The following is a 10,877-nucleotide window of genomic DNA, read 5'->3' on the forward strand; positions in this document are numbered from 1 at the left end:
GGGGTGGTGCTTTGTTTTATGGTATAAAGTACATTTTGTAGTTGCATCCACTGTGGAGGACAATCGGAGGCCTGCCTGAGGAGGGGCATTTCAGCAGAGACCTGGTGAAGGGAAGGAGGGAAGGAGTCATGCCGGTAAATGAGGGAAGAATGGTCTCCTCCACAAAAACCGGTAAAGGCCCTGAGATGGGAGAAATAGAACCAGTGAAGCTTCCCGGTGATCACATGACTGTTACACTGTCCCGCCCGCTTGTCACAGTGTTCAAACACTTCATAACCTCATCCTGGCCAGTGTGGCTCCATTGGTTGGAGCATCATCCCGTGCACTGAAGGGTCTCAGGTTTGATTCCTGGTCAAGTCACATACTCAGGTTTTGGGTTCAATCCCTGGTTGGATGCATATGGGTAGCAACTTATTAGTGTTTCTCTCTCACATCAATGTTTCTCTCTCTCTCTCCCTCTCCCTTCCTTTCTCCCTAGAACCAATGTAAAACATATCTTCGGATGAGGATTAAAAATTTTTTCATAATGTCAAACATTTTTTAAGTAAAAATTAAGCACTCATAGCTTTATTATCTTTGTGTATAAAGGGCTCAGATTATGTGGTTCTGGGCATTGTTTCTCTTTTTTAGATATTTAATAAAAATAGTCAATGTGAATAATACATATTAGAGAAACAGATATATCTTTGTATATCAAAATATGTTAAACTTCTTATAGCTGTATTCATTCACAATCATTAGCTGTATTCATTCACAATCATTACAATACACTTTTTCTGTATTATCCTAAGTGCTCCATGAAATATTTGTATTTTATTATCACAATACATCCCCTTTTTAATGAAAATTAAATGAAATATTAATTAGTCACTGAAATTTAAATTAGTAAACACCCCAGCACACAGAGCACAGAACAGTCCCCCACGATGAAGAATGATTCATGGATGCTGCCAGCAGGAGGGCTCTATTGTTATTAGTGGAGAGAGGTCTTCACCCCCACCTGCCACTCAGGGGAGTGGAATTCTTGTGATATCCCGAGAAAAAGAATTTTTTGAGACTTGCTTGGGAGAACAAAACATTGTAGAAAACTTTATTTCCATGGGTGCAAACCTCCAAGTTTCCAAGGTCCAATTTCCATCAGTCCCCCCTAAGGAAGAAGTCCCATTTTGCCTTTAGCAAGACTAAAATCCGTGTCCTGAGCCTCCGGTAAATGTTGGAGCAATCCAATCCAGCATCGGGCTAGCTCAGTTTGTGGTCCCCGTTGCAATCCATCAGTCCATTGCATGTGAGGTCCGCAGGACCACATGGCTGAGTAGGAAACAGACGAATGCAAGAAAGCAAGAACAAGAGAGCCCCATTAGCCAAGAGCGCCAGCTCCTCTGTTTGGGGGATTATGTATCCCCAAATTTTCAGTGGCTTGCATTGGCTGCACCTCTTCTAGCCAGTGATTTTTGTTCCCAGATTTGATTGACAAGTACCTCCCTTACGTCAGCCCAACTTCACTGTGCATGTGTCCAATCTCCCCTTTGTCCAGTCTCTTGCCCCAGTGATCGGCAGGGGATGGGCTGGTGGTTCCCTGGGAACTGAAATTGCAGCTTCCTGGTGAAGCTGTCCATATGGCCATGCTTATAATCACCGGCCTCCTTTATGCTCCTTTCCTATTATTAATAACCAGCCAATTACAATGGTATCATGATGATAGGTGAGTGAAACCAGGCACTGCTTAAGATAATAAGAAAAAAAATAGAAATAACAAGTCTTCACTCACCATCTAATTGTGTTTCTTGGAAAGCACTTTCCACTGTGGTCCTCACCTATAAAATGAAGGGCTGCCTATTAATTTAGCTCTAAGTCCTTGTTGATTCATTCTCTTTCTCTCATATGTTCAGTTCTAACTCTATGAATTCTGATTAGAATAACTGCTTTGTAACCAGTCATATTCACAATTACTGGCTGAGCACAGAATTAATCTTCTGTCTTCATACAGGATCTTGTGGGTAGGATGACCTGGGAGAGTGGTTCTCAACCAGAGGCCACCCAACCCCCTTCCAGGGGACACTCGCAGCGCTGGGACAGTTTTTGCTTAGCATGACGATGCAGGAGATGCTGCTGGCATCTAGTGGGTAGGGCCAAGGATGCTGGTAAACACTCCAGTGCGGGGACAGCCCCCCACCATGAAGAATGATTCAGTGGGTGTCAGCAGTACCAAAGGTCAGAACCTTGGGTCTAGAGAAAGTGGAACCGGTCAGGACCGATAAAGACCAGACCGGTGGAGGGCATTGTTTACTTCTGATGTCCACGTGGTATTTCCCACCTAAAAACAACACAGCAACTTCTGCCTCTTTATTATTCCTGAATTCTTGGATGTGTGACTTAAAGAACCCACATCAGCCCCAGCACAATGGGGTGAATGAAGACTGAGGGCAAATTGGACCCTGTGCCATGACTCTAAGTCCTTCTGCTATAGGACTTGGAAAAAGTCTTCAGATCCTGGGACTCATTTAATCAGCAATACACTCATCTGCATACGGCATTCAGCAACAGAGGAAACTTTTCTTCCCTGAGTCTTTCGCTTCCCTATCAATAGGAAACAAAGGATTCAAGCAGCTTCAGTGACTCTCAAGTAAACGTGGGCGCAATCTCCAGCCATCCAAAATGTAGAGCGATGAAAAAGCATACTTACTAACCTTGTAAACATTCTACAAAAGTACAAGGGAATCTTTACAAAGAATATCCAAGTGTCCTTATTATATAATAGCCCTTTGTACTTTGAAATGTTCCTGTGTCTATAAAACAGAATTGAACAGAACAGCCTAAAAGAATGCTATTTCCAAGTCTTCTAGTAATGGGGTTGTTAAAACATTACTTTTCAGTTTCTTAACAGAAAATTAAGTTTCCCACACCAAGATCAGTTCAACTTACAAAAAGATCCCATATTTAAGCAACTGTCACAAGGGACTCAAGAGAAAGCTAATTGAACACTGAGGTTGTTTGTTTTTTATGATTTTACTAGAGGCCTGGTGCATGAATTTCATGCACTGGTAGGGTCCTTAGGCCTGGCCAGCAAACAGGGCCGATCTGTGGGGTGACCAGCAGGGCAATGGGGTCCCCCACTCGCATCTGCCTTGGCCTGACACCACCTGCTCACCTGCTCCACCATCCCACCATGGTCCCATTGGGGCCGGCAGCGCCCACACTGCCAGCCGCTGCCAGCACCACATCACCAGCACCCGCCATGTTCTGTGCCACCCCCTGGTAGTCAGCACACATCTAACTCCTGGTTGGTTGAACTCCCGCCTGTGGGGACAATTTGTATATTAGCCTTTTATTATATAGGATTTTTTTTTTTTTACAAAATAATTAGCCATTTACATGCAATAAACATTCATATTTCAAGGAAAAAAGATTTTAAGTATAATATTACCAAAACTGTACTAACACAGTATAATATTACAAGAGTTGTAGGAATTATTAAAAATCTGAAAATAATAGGATTACTTCTATTATATTCTAAAATCATTTTTTCTCTGGCTCTATTTTTGTTCATCAGTTTATGTTGGTCATTATATTCCACAAATGAGATCATGTGATATTTATCTTTCTCCAGCTGGCTTATTTCGCTTAGCATAATGCTCTCCAGGTCCATCCATGTTGTTTGTTTGTTTAATTATTTAATGTTGAAGAACATGAGTTTTTGAAGTTCTCAAATGATGACCCAGGTTTTTTTCCTGAAAACACCAACAGCAGCAGCTTGGCAGGAAGCAGGAATTGGACAAGAGAAGAGATTGAAACCTCCCCTCCAAACTGGAAGAAAAACTTCCAAGGAGAAACTGTGAGGTTTGAAATCACTGCATGTTACATTATTCATCATTCTAATGGCCTCCAGCCTTATGCAAGGCAATGCCTGCAGCCATGCGCCAAGAAGTGTACTGAGCCTAGCCAGTTTGGCTCAATGGATAGAGCCTCAGACCGCAGGCTGAAGGAAGGGTCCCGGGTTTGATTCTGGTCAAGAGCATATACCTCGGTTGCAGGCTCGATCCCTGGCCCTGGTCAGGGCGCCTGTGTGGGAGGCAACCAATCGATGTGCCTCTCTCACGTCGATGTTTCCCTCTCTCTCTGTCTCTTCCACTCCCTTCCCCTCTCTCTAAAAATAAAATCAATGGAAAAGGATCCTTGGGTGAGGATCAACAACAACAGAAAAAGAAATGTGCTGTGGAGGAAGGACCCTCTGGGAGGAAAGGAGAGCCTCTCACCTCCCCAGTCCTCCCCCTCCCTCCCCCCTTCCCCCAGCCTATCTGTAGGTTTCCCAATCGCCTCACTGTTCCAAAGGCCACTGACATCGCAGTCCCATTAGGGTACTCAGCCAAATACAGTCACTGCTGAAATGCGTCTTTCTCTTTCTAAGCCCTTTGACCCACTGATTTCAAAATGTCTCTTTAATAGGCCAGCGAGGGCAGACTTCACTCAGTAAAGGCCGGAAAAGCAAGCTGGAAAACCGCACTGCGGGCGGGCGATCGCAGGAACTGCAGAGAGCAGCCTGACAGTTCCCATCGAACTCCTGAGGCCTCACTTCAGTCTACAAAGATGAGAGGCAGGAAACTACCCGCGATCATCGAATGAGCTCAGCCGGCCGGGGGTTGTTTTGTGTAAAAGGCAGGGTGGGGTGTGGTGGGAGCTGGGAAAACAGGCATTCTGCCCAGGGGAACCTAGAGGGAGAGAAAACCGCTCTCCTAAAATCCCTGCAGTTTGTTGCCAGTGATTCAGTGCATACCTGACCAAAAAAAAAAAAAAAAAAGTTGTCTAACTGGTTTAGCTGTTTCAACTGGCTACTGCCAAGAGGAGTCAACAGCACCTTATCATTTCAGTCACCTGTAACTTGGACATTATTTTCAAGTGAATATTTATCATTGCAATGCTCTTGCATTGCCGTCTTTGCCTTGGATTGATTGCTGCACTGTGTCGGATGAAGCCGACTCCGTAGCAACAAGCTGGCGAGGCTGCTGGCACTGAGCTGTCCTTCCGTGGCCCCTGGGAGCGTGGGGGAGCGTGACTCCCGCCCCTGCGACTCCAGTTACCTTGCTGGATGGGAGCTGAGTTGAGAGAAGCGTTCTTTCCTTGCCCTCTGGACTCCTCCAGTGGGTGGGGTGGGGTGGGTTGGGGGTGGGGGGAGAGGGGCTACTGATCACGTTGCTCATCTCAATGAATTCCACACATGGGCATTTCTCTCTCTTCATTCAGGAAGTGGCGAGCCCAGCCCTGCGATTCTTTCTGCTCCGATGATATAAACAAATTGCAGAGGAAGTCAAGTCAAACTTTCCCTTGCTTCTTTTGTTCTCCCAACCAGCAATTCAGAAAACAGAGCCAACTCCCTTTTTTTTTTTTTTTTTGGATGTCTTTTAAAGATCGCTCTTAACTGGCAAGGCAGAAAACCTCCTGTTTTTATTTTTGTTTTTTTAAACAAAGATACTCCTAAATGGATTTTTTTCCACAAAAGCAAAAATGCCCTAGAAGTTTGTGTTGTGTGTGTGTGTGTGTGTGTGTTTTTACAGCTGTTTTCTGAGACTTCTCAAACCAAATTGCTCCCTTGACATTGCACCGTTACCTAATTGTTGCTCTTTCCTTTGAATTTCAACCAGAAGAGCAGTAACGAGCTTTGCATGGACAGTGGCAAACATGAATCAAAGCTTCTGGCGCTCGCAGCCACAGCCGAGGAGAGCTAACAGGCAGGACTGGTGAGGGTGCCAGGACAGGCTTGCGGCAGACAGAAAGGAGACAGCTTATCTGTGTCATCTACAGATGCTGCTCAAAGGAAGCTCACACATCATTAGCCCCTCTCACAGTGGGGCTACTTGCAGCCTTATCGCCCCGCTTACAAGATTTCATCTCTGGGTTTCACTGATAGCTCGCAGAGGGAACATCTTCAAAGCAGAGGCACCTGATAATCCAGGTGACATGCTCACCACGCCCATCCTAGTCATCTAATAAAAGACGCCTTGCACTAAGTAACTAAAGGAAAACAGAATGGAGCTACATAACAAATATTTGTAGGGTAGCCCCGAGATGGCTCCCCCGATTAGCTGTTCTGTTCTGTTAATCCTGGTGCAAGAAACACAGAAGATCTGACTGCCACATGGATGTCCCTCTGCCTCCCTTGCTTGTCCTCAGTTGGCCCTCAGTACAGGGGTAATTAGTCAACTTTGAGCCCAGCCCTATTTTCTAGTGAAGCATGTTAGAGTTCAAATACAGGCCCAAGCTACTTACCGAGTCTGTGTTCCCTTCTGTAAAATGGGGATATGTTATAACATAACAGTGCATAAGGGTTAGAAATACTATATATGGAGAGACAGAGATAGAGAGATCGCTCTCTCAACCCAAAGTGTGGCATATGTGAGGTTCTCAATTAAAGGTAGTTGTGATGATTAAAATTTAGAACACTGACTTCTTCTGAGTCAGGAAAAAATAGCATTGGTAGAATCCGAATTTTATAGTGTTTGCCAAGTGACTCTGTGTCAGAACATGTTTGCTCAGTCATGATCGCAACCTCCCTCTTTATCTATAAATACCTGTATACTGTAGACATTTATAGACTAATAGGCACATAAGATCATTTATGCAAGTTTTAACTGACTGTGTGATTACTGAATAAACAGTGGGTGGAGGGAAAATGTGTGGGTCTGAAAGCTGGCTTTAATTCCCATTTTATCTTATATTCTTGCACTGTTTACTTACTTGTCTACAGCCTCCCCACTGTTGATTCTTTTCCAGGAATGTATTTCCTTTGAACAATATCAGATGAGAAAATGATTTCATTGGCGTCCTCGCAGGGGAGGCAGAGAAACAAACAGAAAAACCCTGAGGGTGCGACTTGCTTGGAAGCCTCCAGGGTATCCAGGTCAGTGAATGTTTTTCAAAATATTTTTTAATTTTTTTTTTATTTTAGAGAAAGAGGGAGGGAGAAAAGAGAGAAACATTAATTTGTTATCCCATTTATTTATGCACTCATTGGTTGATTCTTATATGTGACCCTCTAGGGATTGAACCCTCAACCTTGGCATATAGGGACAACTTTTATTTTTTTTAATAGATTTTTTTGTTGATTTCCAAGAGGAAGAGAGAGGGAGATAGAAACATCAATGATGAAAGAGAATCATTGATTGGCTGCCTCCTGTACACCCCACACTGGGGATCGAGCCCACAACCTGGGCATGTGCCCTTACCAGGAATTGAACCGTGACCTCTGGTTCATAGGTCGATGCTGAGCCACTGAGCCATGCCAGCTGGGCAGAACAGCTTTCTTTTTAATGTAGAAACATGCAATCCCTACAATACCCCTGAATTTCTGTTAAGCAAATAGAGCTCCCATGCATTGATGCATTGTACATACATTTATAGATTCAATAATTGCCTTCAACAAACTTTATCAAATACCTACTAGGTGCATTAGGAGGAAAAAGAAGAGTCATCAGAGCTGGCGTGTCTGATAGGAAGGCCCAGAGAAGCAGGGACACCATCATAACCCTTCTTGCCTCCAAAGGAGACAACCAGAAAATTCAGAAAAGTTATTTTTCATTTCAACATACACATAATAGTTTTATCTCTTTGAGAAACTTCATTTTTCATCTTAGCTTGATTTTTTACTATTTTTAGTTGGGTACAGGGCTTCGGATAGTGTGTACTATAATTCAAAAAAATACTCCTCTCCCATCCCGCTTTGGGTGGCATATACTTCCCTGCCCAACTGATACTGGACTTGGCCATGAGGCTGCCGGCTAATGGTGCCGGCAAACGTGATGCAAGCCAAGCATTGCTATGCATTTGCACAGTGGGTCTTGCTCTTCTGCGTGTCCAACATTGCCATGAAAAGCATGTTTGCTCATGCAAGGAGGATGAAAAACACCTCAAGCAGACCTGGGAGAAACCCACAACTTGAAGCCCAGCACAGCACAGCCTACATCATCCAAAAACCAGCCAACTTGCAGATGCTTTTTCTGAGATTAAATAATTAGGATTTTAAGCCACTGAGTTTTGGATGATTTGTTATGTGGCATTATTATGGCAATAGCTGACTGATGTAGGCCCTATCATATTAATAGGTCATAATCTGCCCATGGGTGTACCAATAGATACTAAATTAGAGAATAAAAAAATAGCAAATTTTGCCCTGGCCAGTGTGGTTTAGCTAGTTGAGTGTCGTCCCAAGCACCAAAAGGTTGCTGGTTCATTTCCTGGGCTGAGGGCTTGAACCCTGGTAGGGGGTTTGCAGGAGACAGTCGAAGGATGTTTCTGATGCTCCTGCCCCTCCCTCTGCCTTCCTCTCTCTCTAAAACTCAATAAAATATTTTTAAGTTAATTTAATTTTTTTAAATGCCTCCACACTTGCCTTACTGATTTGACTTTGTTATGTAAATCAAGGTCAATTATAGCCGTTCATGTACTACATGAAACTTGAGGCCCATAATGTGTAAAGGAAGCAGCATATGGTTAAAGAATAAAAGAGGTCTGAGGCACTCGTGTATTTACTCAGCTTCAGATAAGGCCTTCATTCCACAAATGCTTCATTCCAAGAAAATTTTTTCATTCAAAAAGTTATCAGTTGTGCTCTTTTGAGCTAGACTTTCAAAATACCATATGAGTATTAATAGCTCACCCTTATCAAGAGCTTACCATGGACCAGGCACTGTTCATAGTGCTTTATCTGCATTGACTTATTTAATCCTCAAAACCCCATGTCCTAGTGACTATCACCCCCATTTTACAGATGGAAAAATTGAGGAACCAAGTAACTTATACAACTTGTACACGACAAAGCTGGGATTTGAGCCTAGGCTGTCTGGTTTCAGAGCCCACACTCTTATCCACCATAGTAAGACACAGATGTGTTAAGAAAAATTTAAATTTTTATTCATTAATTCTAAAGAGAGAGAGGAAGGGAGATGTGTTGTTCCACTCATTTGTGCATTTATTGGTTGCTCCTTGTATCTGCCCTGACAAGGGATCTAACCCACAACCTTGGCAAAATAGGATAATGCTCTAGCCAACTGAGCTCTCCGGCCAGGGCATAAATGTTTGTTGACAGGAAATTTATAGAGTAAAAGGGGCAACACCTTCAAATTAGAAGACAAATCAATCATTGCAAACCATGGGCAGGACCATTATTGGAAAGAACAGGAAACAATGCTGAATAGTAGGGAGGACCTATTTTTTTGTTGTTGATTTCAGAGAGGAAGGGGGAAGGAGAGGGAGAAAAAGAGAAACATCAATGATGAGAGAGAATCATCAATCAGCGGCCTCCTGCATGCCCCCTACTGGGGATCGAGCCCGCAACCCGGGCATGTGCCCTGACCAGGAATTGAACCATGACCTCCTGGTTCATAGGTCAACACTCAACCACTGAGCCACTCCAGCTGGCCAGGAGGACCTATTGTAGACAGGTGGCCGGAGAAGGCTTCTCTAGGTCGGTGAAGTAGTCTCAAGGATATATATCATCATACAAAAAATGGCTGAGAAAGAGAAGAAAGTTCTGCACAGACAGAACAGGGAGATTTTGGTCTTGAGGTGGTTCCCAGGTTGGTATGTTTTTAGGAACTGAGAAATGCCTTCAGTGAGGCTGAGAGGGTGAGGGTTCTCTCACCCATTGCCATAGGACAGGGGTTGGTCAACAGATCTTCTGTAAAAGTGCCAACAAGTAAATATTTTAGGCTTTGTAGGCCGTGTGGTTTCTGTCACAGTTACTCAAGTCTGACACTGCGGCATGGAAGCAGCCATCCACAATAAGTAAATGGGTAAGCGTGTCAATATTCCCAATAAACCTGTATATATGGGCACTAAGCTTTAGGTGTGACAGTCCCACAAATCACAAGTATGTGTGTGAAGACACACAGGATACCCAGTGCATAGCCAACACATCAGGTAACTTCTTATTATAGTTGATGTATCTTGACCTTGGAACGCACGCTGGTGAGTTCTCTGTCAAAGTACAGCATAGGCCATACCAGTAAAAGCAAGAGATAATTTTGAATGAAAGTAATGATAGGGCAATTGGGTTATTTAAGCATTGTATTAATCAGGATTCTCCAGGGGGGGGGAAAAAATAGAACCACCAGAATATATATGTACAAGAAGAGCTGTATTGTAAAGGAAATGGCTCATGCATTTATGGAGCCTGAGAAGTCCCATGGTCTTCCATCTGTAAGCTGGAGATCCAGGACAGCCAGTGGTATAATTCAGTCCAAGTCTGAAGGTTCAAGAACCAGGAGTGCCAAGGGCAGGAAAAAATCAATGTGAAAGCTCAATCAGACAAAACGGCCAAATTCTTCCTTCCTCTGCTTCTTATTGTATTCTGGCCCTCAACAGACTAGCTGATGCCCATCCACACTGGGAGGGCACACTGCTTTACCAGGGGCCACTGATTCAAATATTTATTTCATCTGGAAACCCTCACACACACCCCAATAAATAACATTGAACCAATTTCTGGGCAAACTGTGATTTAATCAGGTCAACACATAAAATTAACCATTACAATAATCTGATTCATAAACATGAGTAAATGATATATTCACCCAGGAAAAAGCAGTAATGTTCTTGCTGAAATATTGGCATTGACCAAGATAACATAATATGCACACTCCATCCTTACAAAGAAGGTAGCAACAACAGAGAGGTTAATGGGTGGCATCATTCAAAGAGAACTTAAGGTTCATTGCTATATAAGAAAACTCGAGCCCTGTCCAGTGTGGCTCAGTTGGTTGAGCGTCATCCATGCACTGAGAGGTCACCATTCAATTCCCAGTAAGGGCACATGCCCAGGTTGTGGGCTCGATCCCCAGTAGAGGCATTCAGAAGGCAGCCAATCAATGGTTCTCTTTCACCTCTCT

This window comes from Myotis nattereri (genome assembly GCF_964212035.1).
Source record: "Myotis nattereri genome assembly, chromosome: 8".
Taxonomy (NCBI): domain Eukaryota; kingdom Metazoa; phylum Chordata; class Mammalia; order Chiroptera; family Vespertilionidae; genus Myotis; species Myotis nattereri.